Here is a 14,080-nt window from a genome sequence, read left to right on the forward strand (position 1 = left end):
GAATAAAGTTGAGGTGGTAGAGGGAAGAAGGAAGGTTGAGGTGTTAGAGGGAAAGAGAAAGTGGAGGTGGTAGAGGAAGAAGGAAGGTGAAGGTGGTAGAGGGAAGAAGGAAGGTGGAGATGGTAGAGGGAAGAAGGAAGGTGAAGGTGGTAGAGGGAAGAAGGAAGGTGAAGGTGGTAAAGGGAGGAAAAGGAAGGTGACGCATGAAGAGAGGGTAAAAGACAAAAGGAGGAGGGGAGAGAAAGTGAAGGAGTCAGGAGAGGCAGGGGAGGCAGGAAAGAAAGAGGAGAAGGTCAGTGGAAAGAATGTAGTGCAGGCTGTGATGAAGTCCCCTGCCTGAGGTGGGGACATTCAGTGGAGTGACCAAAGGTGCTGGTGCACCCGCAAACTAGAAGAAGGACCCCAGGAGCCACATGAGGAGGACCCCCTGGTCACTCCCTCCCCATCCTAGATCTATGGCAGATGGCAGTCACGCGACGGCAACACCCTGTGCTGGCTCTTTCAGAGGAGGCAGTCCTCAGTGATGTTCGAAAAGATGCAGCTCGCCTCCTGGCACCTGGATCTCACATGCAGGTGAAGTAGCGCGTGTTTCTTCCCATGTTAGATGATGACCGGGCGTGTAGGGCCTTGGTCCGGGCTATGGAATTAAGTCACGCGCAATCAGCCAAAACACCTGAATCATAGAAACCCGTTACATTCAGTAAATACTCAAATGCCACTGATGAGTTCATGCAGCTGCAGGTCCTTACCCCCATTCCGGTGCAAAGGGCGGGGCCATCAAGTTATGAAAGGCCCACTCACAGAGGCAGTAGGGTGGGTGTTAGGATGTGAAGGAGGCTGGGATTTGCAGCAAGTTGGTGAAATGAGAGCACGAAGGAGAAAGCTTTGAAGAAAGAGGATGCATTTGTCATGTTGACGGTATCCTGGATAACGGGGCGGGGAGGGACCCGGGCGGGAAGAGAGGGGAAGTGACGCGGGAGGGGCGGGGCTAGTTAGTTGATGTCGGAGCACAAATAAAGAAAGAAGTTTGCAGCACCGCTCTGTGTCGGCCTGTTATTGCCGCGACTTGCGCTCGCTCCCTTACCCCGGCCTGGGGATACCACAATGGCGACGAGGATGGGATCCTGAGAGGCAGAGTCCCCGGAAAGTGAGAGAGACGAGCGCCGTGCATCTGCACACAACAGCGACGAGAACGCTTGCCGACCGACGCCCACAGCAGCCCACAAGCGCGGGGTGTCGCCGCAGCACCGGGCGTCGCGGAACCTGGCAGACAGGACGGGCAGAGAACGAGCCCGTCTAAGCTCCTCTCCGCTCAAGATCGAGCCACGGAGGGAAGATCCGGGCCGCGACGGTGAGCACGGAGAAGCAGGTGAGCGCACGTGCGCGCAGTGATACGCGGCAGGATACGGGGCGGGCCCAAACACAAGTGGCCAAGTGCTTAGCCACGATCAAGCCCTGACCCACGCCCAGAGAGAGGGAGAAGGCCCTCGCGCAGCCACAACCCAGGGCCTAGGACCAGGCCCGCCCACGCCAGAGCGCTTCACAGGCGTGGTGCTCCTCGATGGTGCTCGTGCCTTCTAAGGCGGCCATCACACCACGACAGCGGAATCCCGCGTAGGGAAGCCACGCTCCCAGCACCATGTCTGATCAGGATGCAAACCAAGGTGCGGGAGCTGCAGGAAATGGGCCCCCAGCACCCCTAGATCAAATGCATGATCACGTGCCCTACCAACTGCCGGACACGCTGGCTGCCCAGATGCCTGAGCCTTTGACGTGACGGACACGAGCAACATGGGCCCCAGGTGGACCAAATGGATTCGGGACTTTGACCTGTACATGGGGGCCACGGGGCCAGTGGCGGATGCAAGGCAAGTGTGTCTACTAAAGCTAGCGGTCGGCTCCGCCACCCGAGACATCATAGACGAAATGCCCCAAGACTCCATAGACTCCATACAGAAACTAAAAGATGCCCTGGCAGCATACTTTGCGCCTCACACCAACGTCGATTACGAAAGGCACCTGTTCCACACCACAAAGCAGCAAAGGGGGAGACCATGGACGCGTATGTAATGCGAATCCGCACAAAGCTCAAACACTGTGACTTTGCAAATTATTCGAACACTGAAGCTCTCAGGTCGCAAATAATATCAGGTTGCGAGTCCCAAACATTCCGCAGGAAATTGCTCCAGAAGTCCCGCACGCTAGAGGAAATACTGGCACTGGCCAGGGTCGAAAGAGCCATTGACTGTCAGGTGGAAAGTTTCGGGAGCACACCGGTGGGCGAAAATTTGAACAGATTACACCTAGAGAAAAGGACAGAAGAACTATTCTGCTACAAGTGTGGATTCGAATATCCCCGTGAAGGGACATGCCCGGCCGTAGGACAACGCTGCACCTTGTGCGGTGAAGAAGGCCATTTCAAAGCAGTATGCAAATTGTTCAGGGAGAGAGAGGCCCCGAGACAGCGCCACCCGCTCGAGGAATCGATATGGGGGAACACTGAGCACGCACTCAACCCCAAGTAACACCTCCAACCCTCCAAGTCAACACGGAAGTGACCAGAGAGACAAGGACTCCGGCGACGACCGCCAAAAGCGGAGAGAAAGGAGACGATTCGTGACAAGGCTAAAAGCAGGCGTTAAAATGGTAATCAGGCGTTAAGGGTTAACGACGCCGACGTCGCCGTTAAACCCTTAACGCCTGGGTTGTAATGAGGCCCCTGGTCAGACCAGGCGTTGAGGAAGAGACCCGCTAAGGGAAATCGGAATAGGGTGGTAAGGGATTACCGGCACCGGTGTCCTTGCCGGTGCCGGTAATCCCTTACCACCTACCTCATAATGAGGCCCATGTATGAGTCACGAAAACGGGGAGAGAAGATTCCTTCAACTTAAGACTTTTTTGGGAAAGAACTTTTCCTTTGTTGTTGTGTTGACCCTTGTTCTTGGAGACTCAGCCATGAGTGGAAGAATCAGGGTGAGTAGACCCCCCCCCCCCACCCCGCCCCCCAGAGACTTGCCCAGGTCTCCTGTTTCCCTAAATCCAGGTCGTCAGTCACGGTTCTGTACTGAAGGCTGACCCTTCAAACCCACATTTGAGCTAGTGTGGACTTTTGATCCTTGTCTCCTTCCAACAAGGCCCAAAAACAAGTAAGATAACAAATAGCTGAAGTGGAGAGGAGAGATCAGGGAGGTTGGGAAAGAAGGGGGAACTGCGGGGTGGTGAGGATCCAAAAAGGGGAAAGACGAGAAGAAGCAGAGAAAGTCAGAGAACACAAAAAAAGGGCAAAGAGGGAGCAGAGGAGAAACGCAGGATGAAATGAGGGAGGAAGAAAGGGAGGTCGATGAGAACGAATGTGCTGTGTGGCGGTGCAGCGAGGGGGCTAGAAATTAGGAAGGAGGGAAGATGTAAAGTGTCAGAGAGCGGGAAGGGATCGTGCCAAGAAGATACGAGGAGACATTAAGAGAGACGGAGGGGAGGAGGCAGAGGGCAAAGGGAAAGAGAAACCATCCCAAAAGCCTGACCCCAATAAAGTCATCCAGTGATGGAGAGATACCAGTGCCCAAGAAAAGAGTGGGGCACTTAAAACCCCAAACACTGACCAGTGCCACCACGCAACGAAGGATGACCCGGGCTTCCACGACAAAAGAGTGGGGCACTTAAAACCCCAAACACTGACCAGTGCCACCACGCAACGAAGGATGACCCGGGCTTCCACGACAAAAGAGTGGGGCACTTAAAACCCCAAAGACTGAGTGGCTGTTTTGCTGCCAAGAAAACAGAGGTTATTTGGGGAGAGGGGGGGGGGCGACACTCACAGCCCCAAGGGAAGTTGGTGCTGATAAATTTATACCAGAACGCCACTCCATGAGCTCAGTTGAACCTAAGCCCTTGGGGTTGTGTGACACCTCCTCACTTCTCGCTCTCATGCTTATTACTCATTTATCCCTCTCAGACCTCACTCATCTGCCCTCACTCTTCGCTCCTTCCACTTACATCTCACTCTTCCTCATTAACCCTCCTGGGCACTCACCCCACACACTACATTTTAGGATGTTTTTCTTGGTTCCTCTTTCCGCCTCTGCAGCCTCCTACGAATCTATCTGTTTTTATATTGAACATCGATTCTTAATATGAACATTTACTCTCTCTATAGTTTTAACATGTTACCTGCCTGAAAGGGTACATTCACTCTTTCCGAGTCTCAGCTGAGAGGGCAAGCAGTGACTGAGCATGGAACACTCTTTCCGAGTCTCAGCTGAGAGGGCAAGCAGTGACTGAGCATGGAACACTCTTTCCGAGTCTCAGCTGAGAGGGCAAGCACTGACTGAGCATGGAACACTCTTTCCGAGTCTCAGCTGAGAGGGCAAGCAGTGACTGAGCATGGAACACTCTTTCCGAGTCTCAGCTGAGAGGGCAAGCAGTGACTGAGCATGGAACACTCTTTCCGAGTCTCAGCTGAGAGGGCAAGCACTGACTGAGCATGGAACACTCTTTCCGAGTCTCATCTGAGCATGGAACACTCTTTCCGAGTCTCAGCTGAGAGGGCAAGCAGTGACTGAGCATGGAACACTCTTTCCGAGTCTCAGCTGAGAGGGCAAGCAGTGACTGAGCATGGAACACTCTTTCCGAGTCTCAGCTGAGAGGGCAAGCAGTGACTGAGCATGGAACACTCTTTCCGAGTCTCAGCTGAGAGGGCAAGCACTGACTGAGCATGGAACACTCTTTCCGAGTCTCAGCTGAGAGGGCAAGCAGTGACTGAGCATGGAACACTCTTTCCGAGTCTCAGCTGAGAGGGCAAGCACTGACTGAGCATGGAACACTCTTTCCGAGTCTCAGCTGAGAGGGCAAGCAGTGACTGAGCATGGAACACTATTTCCGATTCCGAGTCTCAGCTGAGAGGGCAAGCAGTGACTGATCATGGAACACTCTTTGATCATGGAACACTCTTTCCGAGTCTCAGCTGAGAGGGCAAGCACTGACTGAGCATGGAACACTCTTTCCGAGTCTCAGCTGAGAGGGCAAGCTGGAACACTCTTTCCGAGTCTCAGCTGAGAGGGCAAGCAGTGACTGAGCATGGAACACTCTTTCCGAGTCTCAGCTGAGAGGGCAAGCAGTGACTGAGCATGGAACACTCTTTCCGAGTCTCAGCTGAGAGGGCAAGCAGTGACTGAGCATGGAACACTCTTTCCGAGTCTCAGCTGAGAGGGCAAGCAGTGACTGAGCATGGAACACTCTTTCCGAGTCTCAGCTGAGAGGGCAAGCAGTGACTGAGCATGGAACACTCTTTCCGAGTCTGAGAGGGCAAGCACTGACTGAGCGTGGAACACTCTTTCCGAGTCTCAGCTGAGAGGGCAAGCACTGACTGAGCATGGAACACTCTTTCCGAGTCTCAGCTGAGAGGGCAAGCACTGACTGAGCGTGGAACACTATTTCCGAGTCTCAGCTGAGAGGGCAAGCACTGACTGAGCATGGAACACTCTTTTCGAGTCTCAGCTGAGAGGGCAAGCAGTGACTGAGCATGGAACACTCTTTCCGAGTCTCAGCTGAGAGGGCAAGCAGTGACTGAGCATGGAACACTCTTTCCGAGTCTCAGCTGAGAGGGCAAGCAGTGACTGAGCATGGAACACTCTTTCCGAGTCTCAGCTGAGAGGGCAAGCACTGACTGAGCATGGAATCTCAGCTGAGAGGGCAAGCACTGACTGAGCATGCATTCCATACTCCCATTGTGAGTCTACCATCTCTACCTAGGAAGGAAACTATGCATTTGATGTGATAACACCTGACATTTATACCAGGGCTCCTAACATGTGTGTGGCACAATGACCCCGTGTTCAGGAAGCCGGCTATAATTCCTAAGAGGCCCATTCTCTGCAAGCACTTACACACTAATAAGATGAGCAGTGCCAGACCTTGTCACAACATCTGCATTTGTTTTTTGGTGTCAACATTTCCCAGCAGTTCGTAGCTGGATTCCTGTACCTCTTATTGTAACAGTGCATGCACTTAACAGAGGTGACCGGCTTAATGGCAGACTGCCACCACGTGCAGGCAGTCTCAGCAGTGAGTCCAAGCAATGAAGGAGCACAGTGTTTCATTTCTCTCCGTGCACGCCTGGAGAAGTATGGCACACGTCGTAATAGAGGGAGGCAAGCTGTTACTGCTCTGGGAGACTTCGGGTTACAGGGCTTTCACGCGGGCACATATCCTGGCCCTTTTCACTATGCTGTTGCTGTTTGTGCCTTGGCCTGTTTGCAACTATGGGACAAAGCCAGCCCTATGCCAGGTGCACCTTATACGTCACTGACACTGCCCCACCCCAATAATCCTCCCAGCAACATCAGCCACTTAGGAAATATAGTCCTGTTGGTCAATGCACCCGTTGTACTCATGTATGCTCCATTTCTGGAACTATAGCTGGGTGGAGTTTGCGCATGCTGCCAACACTGATTTAACCTCGAGCTCACTGGTTAATCCCAGCTGAGCTAGCATAGCCTTCTTGTCATACAGGTGGCGCTAGGTTCAGGGGTGCAGCAAATTGCTCAGCCGCGCTACTTTCTTTTGAAGTGTAGTATTAGTTACTTTGGTTTTACATGCACTCAGTGTTGACTAAGTAGCACAGTAATTCACTTTTCAAAAGAGTGAGTTTCTATATTGATAAACCATATCCAGGGAGGAATGAGACAGCAACGGGTGGCAGGCATCATCCAACCCAGGAGAAACAAGGATAACAACCTTAAGGTTGGGAAACAAAAGAACTCTGAAATTAAGCCAGGGCAGTTCCATATTGGCTTATCTCTGCTCCACTGGAAACTTGTTCCATTTTGAAGGGCTGTGGTCCTCAAAGGAACATTTCCTAAATCGCTTTTTTTTATGACAGATGCCCGTATAGTACATGATGACTTTGCATGTAAACTGCTTGTGGGAGGCCATGTCTGTTGATCCCGTGTAATCCAAGGATCAAGAATACTGGAATCCTCTAAAATACTGAACATGGGATCTAACTTGTGGAAAGGTCTCAAGCCAGCAAACGGCAAAGCATTGCAGGAGCAGTTATTCTGCCAGCAGGGAGAGGAAGATGCCAAGCCAGAGGGCAAGAAGTGACAGCCGGCAGCTATCCACCCAGTTGGCAATCATACATGTGTTTCCTTCTACATCCAGCAAACATGCCTGTTCAGTGCCAGGGCTGAGACCAGATGGGATAAGACACAGCTGGAAGATGGCCGCTTGGAAAGGGAGCTTCCTTGCAATCATGCCCTCTGGCACACTCAATAGGCTAAAATGGCAAAGGTGTCCAAAATACCAGGCATTTCATGGTGGAGGACAACTCCTTCTCTGCGGTTCTTGTACTCTTTTAAAGGGGCAGTAACGTTCTACATTTGATGACAGTGACTTGTTGTCAGTCTTCAAGCGCATGATGGTTGAATGGGCAGACATTTTAAGATACCCTCTTACACTTTTGTGCAGGTAGGATGCTCAAATCCTGAAATTGTGCGAGGGAAGCATTGTAATAAGATATTTTAAGCCATAGTTCTCTTAATCTGGGGACCTTCCATTAACATCCCTGCCACCATGCGTGGCAGGCGACTGATACTCACCCATCCTCCCACAGACTGGCTAGTACATCTTATCTCCACACAGGATAGTTTACTCGGATGCTTTAGTTAAGTAGGCCTTTCACGTGACTGGCACCAGCCTATCCACACGGGTCTTTCAAAAGCACTGGACTATTGGGTCTTATTGGCCAACCACTCAAACGCCTTGCTGCCCAGATCAATGTTTACCGTGCACGATCCAGGTTCAGATACCACTGATATAGCGTTTTGGGTTAATATACTGCGGTGAGCTGAGTGATCTCCCCATCCTTGTATGTGATAAGGGTGATCTGGTAAGGACTGGGTTGGTCCAGCCGCTGCCCGATGTGTCTCACAGAGTGTGGAAGGTGTGGGATCCCGCAGTCACACCACTCTCTCCAACGATATTGTTTTATTTCCAGGAGTGTTGCAGGCACCTTCCTCAAAGGCATGCAGAAACACACCACCAGGGAACCCTGAAAATCTCCCAGTACAAAAGTATCATACATATTTGCGTGAGAGGTCGTTGGAATCCAACATCTGAAGCATATGGAGAGCAACCTTTGTTAGAAGTCTCTGCTGATCAAAGCACAGAGGACAGCAGGCAGGCCAGGCTTCATCTGGCTGGCCTAGACTTTCCAAACAATGCAAATCTTGCACAGCAGCAGAAAATAAGTCCCTCAACTTACCAAGTAAAAGATAGAGGCAAATGCAAACCCTGTGGTTGGGCAGAGAAACTCAGATGCTGAGGTTTGCTTTCCAGCACCCTCAGGATGTGCGGGCGGAGGACAGACACTTGAAGGATTACAAGCCACATCTACACTGCAGGAACACAGATGAGGGAAATCATCCAATTATAGAACAGAGAGAACATCTTTCAGAGGAAACGCAATTAAAAAGAAAATCCACCCCCCCCCCCTCCCCAATAAATGCATCGCCGACCCAGTGAGTCCCAAGGACTGAGTCTTTAGAAAGAGCTCAGTGGAACTATTAGAAAAGGGCAACAAGACAAGAGAACGAGGACGTTTAGCGAGAAATCATTGGGTTCCACATGTACCCCGGATACACTGGAGGCCGCTCTCTGGGAGGAGGCAGTGCTTCCTTTGATAACCTTGCAGCTGCTTTCGAATGAGGCATCCCGGAGACCTGGCCCACAAGAGGGCAGGATGAACGCAGGAACGGATTAGAGGGGGTCGTGCAAGGCAGGCAGTAAGCTTGAAGCTGAAAGCCGTCCTAAAGCGTCTTCCAAGGAGAGACCGCAGGCAGGAGGGTAGCAAAACATTGTCTGCCTGAAAAGGACCATGAACTGGTGTTGAGGAGAACTCATTTTCACTCAAGTGAATCCCGCAAAACCCATGGTCTGGAAGAGATCTGAATTGAATATTGAGTACCCCAAAGTCTAGGACCTTGCCACCCGTTTTCCATAATTAAGCAGCCCTCCAGTCTCGTTACCTTTACAGTTAGTGAGCAAGTGAAAGTGGATCTAGGTCATGTGGCTTTAACCCCACCTACCCTGCCCCTTACTTTCTGCTCTTAACTTTTAGATCAAGGGCATGTCTCACCCGGGCATCCAAATTGAAGGGCAGATGAAGAAGAGGGCAATTCTTGTTTGGACCCGTTATGACCAGGAGGACCCAGGCCCCGGACCCCTGCTCAGACAACAGGTAAGCACGCGCTGACATGTATTTTCCCCCTCTGTCCCCAGAAGCCATCCCCACCAACACCAGGCAACGCCAACGACATTGCCCCTCCTGTAAGGCATGGACTCCTCAATGCAGCAACCTCACCCACATCAGCCTCAAGCCCATCAACACCACCTCCCCGTCCACAATACGGAGGTTGATGCTCACCAACATCTGCTCAGCTATCACCCATGCAGCAGACATCGCCAACCACTTCACTACACATGACCATGACACCATCTTCACCACCGAGACCTGTCTGACACCCACCTCCACCCACAATCTAGATGTCATTGTCCCTAACAGCTACAGCATTCAACACAGAGACTGGCCTAACAAGACAGGCAGAGGCCTCGCAGTCATCCTCAAGACCTTATGGCCATGCACCAGACTTGACGTGGACAACATTGGCTCCTTTGAAGTCCTCTCCTGCCACTTTCCCCTCTCCACGATGGACAGTCACCTCCCACATCCTCTACAGACCACCCAAACCCAACACCGCCTTTATCGGAAACTTCACCAACCTAGTCCTCACCATGCCCCTCACGCATGCCAACAACATCTTCCTAGGGGGCTTCAACCTCCCAGGCAACAATGCCACCAAACTGATGAAAGAAGGTCTCCTCAGCCTTCTCGATACCCTCAGCCTCACACAGCACATGAAAGACCCAATGCACAAGAACGGTAACATCCTTGACCTATTCATCACTGCACTGCCTTCCCAAAAGAGTCATCAGAAAACAAGAGAAATACTTGTGCAGCTTCAGGACCGCATCCAACCTGGCGCTCCTCAAAGAACTCTGAGTAACCTGCCGACAACTAATCAACACAGCAAAGGCCGCCTACTATCAGAACACCATAGCAGAAGCTGACAAAAAAGCAGAGCCCGCTTCAAAATGGTCGAGCACTGCTTCAACCCGCTACCGACCCTGCCATACCACACTCCATCGAAAAATCCACCATCATCAATACCTTCTTCATTGACCAAATCAGCAAGATTCCCTAGCACATAGACACCAGGTTTGCAACCACAGACCCACCTCATGAAATCACCACACCCTGCACAACATTCAAGACACACTCTACAGGCCTGGTAGAAACCCTACACACCCTCCAAGCCACATCATATACAGACAACATCCTCCCAGAATCCATCCTCAAGGCTTTCCTTGCAGAAGCTCTACTTCCCTACCTGGAGATCATCAACAGCTCCATAATAACTCAAGACGCCTTCCCATCGACCCTAGAGACAGGACGAATCCTCCCTCTATTAAAGAAACCCCCTCTGGATCCCAGCAACCTAGGTAACTATCGCCCCATTACCCATCTTCCCTTCCTGTTATGTTATGTTATGTTATTGTGCATTTATATAGCACCTTATATACCATTGGTATGGTCTGAAGGCGCTGGTAGGTTGAACGCCCTTGGGAACCGAAGTTCAGGTCAGTAGAGAGAGTAGAGGGTGTCCAAAAGTGCGTGTGCGCACCAGGTATGTGTGCAGCTGGTGCGGAGTTCCAGTGGTAGCTGCTTCTTAGCGGTAGGTGTGGTGGTTGAGAGATCAGGAGTATGTGTTCGCTCTGGTCGGCTTTAACCAGAACGAGTGTGGCTGCGTTAGGCCTGAGGAGAACGCCTGGCTGGGGGTGTGAAACCAGCAATGTTTACTTAGAGTGATGTGGAGTAAGCGGGAGATGTAGATATGAGAACAGTTATACCGAATGGTGTCATAGTATCTCTGTGTTCTAGATGAGTGGTGGTGTAAGGGAGAGAGTAAGCGTGGGGTGTGGTATGATGTATGTTTTCAAGTGTTTCCTTCATTCCAAAGCATATTAAGTATGTCATGCTGTTACGTGTGGGCAGGTCCGTCTATGCATTTTTGTTCATTTCAGGTGTTCGATTGTCCTACACATTCACGTCTTATTCATGTGCTCTGGTTCACGGTGCGAGCTCAAGTCTGACCTTCGTTCTCCGGTGTGCTTCCTAGGTAAGATCATTGAGAAAGCGGTAGCCATGTAACTGCAGCAACACATCGACACCAACAATCTCCTCCAAGCCTACCATTCCGGGTTCAGACCCAGATGCAGCACAGAGACGGCCACCATACAGGTGGTCGACGATGCCCTCAACATCCTTGATGACAGACACCCCTCCCTGCTGGTTCTACTCGACCTCTCGGCCGCTTTCAACACAGTAGAACACCAGGCACTCCCAGGCACCCTACATCTGTGCATGGGGATCAGTGGCCTGGTCCTACCCTGGTTCAAGTCCTACCTTGGCAAACGCCAGCAGTTTGTTCAGATGGACTCCTCGATTGCCAATGCTACCGTCACCTGTGGAGTCCAGCAAGGTTCCATCCTCTCCCCAGTGATCTTCAATCAATACATGAAGCAGCTGGGAACCATCCTAGCCATACACAACATCCACATCCACCAATATGCCAATGACACACAGCTATACCTCAAGATCGACTCTTTTTTTTTTTTTTGTTTATTTTTTTTTTATTTTGTCATAGCTGATTACATCAACTTTTCAAAATTCTTAGAAAATATGATTGTCGTGACAACATGAATACATAATAGTGAAAAGAGTTAACATTGCATATGATTATTACATTTTCTAAAACGTTCGAACCAGTGATAAAATTTATCAAGTCAAGCTGATAAAATGCTTAAAGTAACCATGATAAAATTAAGTACAATTACCACTATAAAAATCTGCGATTTCCGCAATTCGAAACTGGATTTTGGATTAGGTTATACTTTATGCATCTAACAGTATCTCATCGTGTAGGACGTTTTCTAAAAAGTGCACAATAGCTTTCATGATTGAGAATCTAGTGCTATTGAATAAAATACTCCAAATTTCATTTTCATCCTTCTCCATATACAGATTCAAAAGATTCTTAAAATGTTTTTCTCGAATATCATGCAAATGTGGGCATGATACAATGAGATGCGGCAACGTTTCTTTCATATGTCGGTTTTTACAGAAGCGGCAAAATTTGAGCTCCACATGAATAGTTTTACGCCTAGCCATAATCTCTCTCGTTAGCCATAAATTTAGCCTTATTCTTAAAAATTTATTACGAATGTTAGCTGAAGGACATTTCAACAAATATCCGGCCGTTTGTCCTAGACGTTTAGGGCAAAAGAGGTTAGGAGCAAAGTCTTTGTACTTTGCGCATAACTCGTAATTTACAATCCAATCCCAGCAAAACAGTTTTTTCTTTGCACCACTTGGGTTTTCTATAAGGAATTGTAAGGAGATGTCAGCTTTAGCTAATGTGTCTATTACCGTGTTTCGCCATTTCGTTGGAAAGGAAGCAGACGATCCAGATAGTTGGCGAGCTACTGTGCTCAGAATATTAACATCAGTGATTCCAAGCAAACTTTTTCGAAAGAAGGCACACATTCTCCATTTTACTCTACTATGTAGTGAGTTCAAACCCAATTCAAATCTTAGCAGGGGCAAAGGAACACAATTTGGGAGTCGCAGTACCTTTTTCCAAAAAGAGGCCTCAAGGTTATTCCATGAGTTGTCATTGGAATATAATTTTGATTCCACACCATAGAGTAAAACGGGCGTCACCTTTTGTTCGTAGAACATCAAAATGTGTTTTAATGTAAATTTTCCGTACTTAAATATGAGGATTTTCGCTTGAGATATGAAAGTTAGCAATTTTGTGTTTAGCATGTGTGTAGCAGCGACTTGAGTGCCAGTATTTTGTAAGCTCACTCCCAAGTACTTGAAATTCGAAACAATTTCCATGATTTGGTGCTGCAAATACCACGGTCCATTATGAGTTCTACGTTTACCCTGGGGCTTGCATACCATGATCTGAGATTTGGACAGGTTTACTGTCAGATGGTTTAGGTCTACATAGTGTGAAAGGGCGGTCAGCAAATTCTGCAAGCCCTTTGGTGTCTGTGAAAGTAAGACCAAGTCATCTGCGTAGAGTAACCACGAGATGCGTTGGCCACCTAATTCCGGGGCATCGTTAATGATATCTCGGAAGCATAGGCCTAAGTCTAATATAAACAGATTAAATAGAATAGATGCTAATATACATCCCTGCTTGAGTCCAACAGACGTTCGAAAGGGTGTCGATAGTAGGCCTTCCCGTGTGAGACGGACTCGCATAGAAGTATCCGTATGTAATTGGATGATTAACGCCAGAATGGAGCTAGGACAGCCAAATTTTTTTAATTTGTCGAAAAGTAGCGTTCGATCTATTGAATCAAATGCGGCTCGGAAATCTATGAATGCAAAATATAGAGTCTGTTTCTTGGTTAAATATTGTGCTCTCAACATATTGATGGTGATGATGTTGGGAATTGTTCCCAGGCCACTGACAAAGCCAGATTGAAAAGGATCCCGTCTCGAGTGATTTTTGGTCCACTCGTTTAACTCTCGTAAAATGAGTCGACAGAAGATCTTTCCCGTAACATCCAATAGTGAGATGGGTCTATAACTTGCAGGACAAGTACGATCACCCTTTTTGTAGATAGGTACGAGGATCGACTGTTTCCAAGATGTAGGGATTTTTTGAGATTTAATGATAGTTTTAAACATAAGGAATAATATGTCGGCCCAAATCTCCGGGAATTGTTTCAGCTGCATGTTAGACAATCCGTCCGGGCCAGGGGCCCTGGAATTGCTGGCTTGTTTGATTAAGAGCTCTAAATCTTCTTTAGTGAAGCGTAGATTAAAAGCAGTGTCGTGCTTTAAAAGTGAGACAGATGAAGATGCTTGGTCACTTGTGAATTGGTTAGAGTAATAACAAACCCACGTGTTCTCCGAGACATCATTTGTTTGGATTGCCACTTGATG

The sequence above is a fragment of the Ambystoma mexicanum genome, chromosome 13, assembly GCF_040938575.1.
Source record: "Ambystoma mexicanum isolate Mex_15411 chromosome 13, UKY_AmexF1_1, whole genome shotgun sequence".
Taxonomy (NCBI): Eukaryota; Metazoa; Chordata; class Amphibia; order Caudata; family Ambystomatidae; genus Ambystoma; species Ambystoma mexicanum.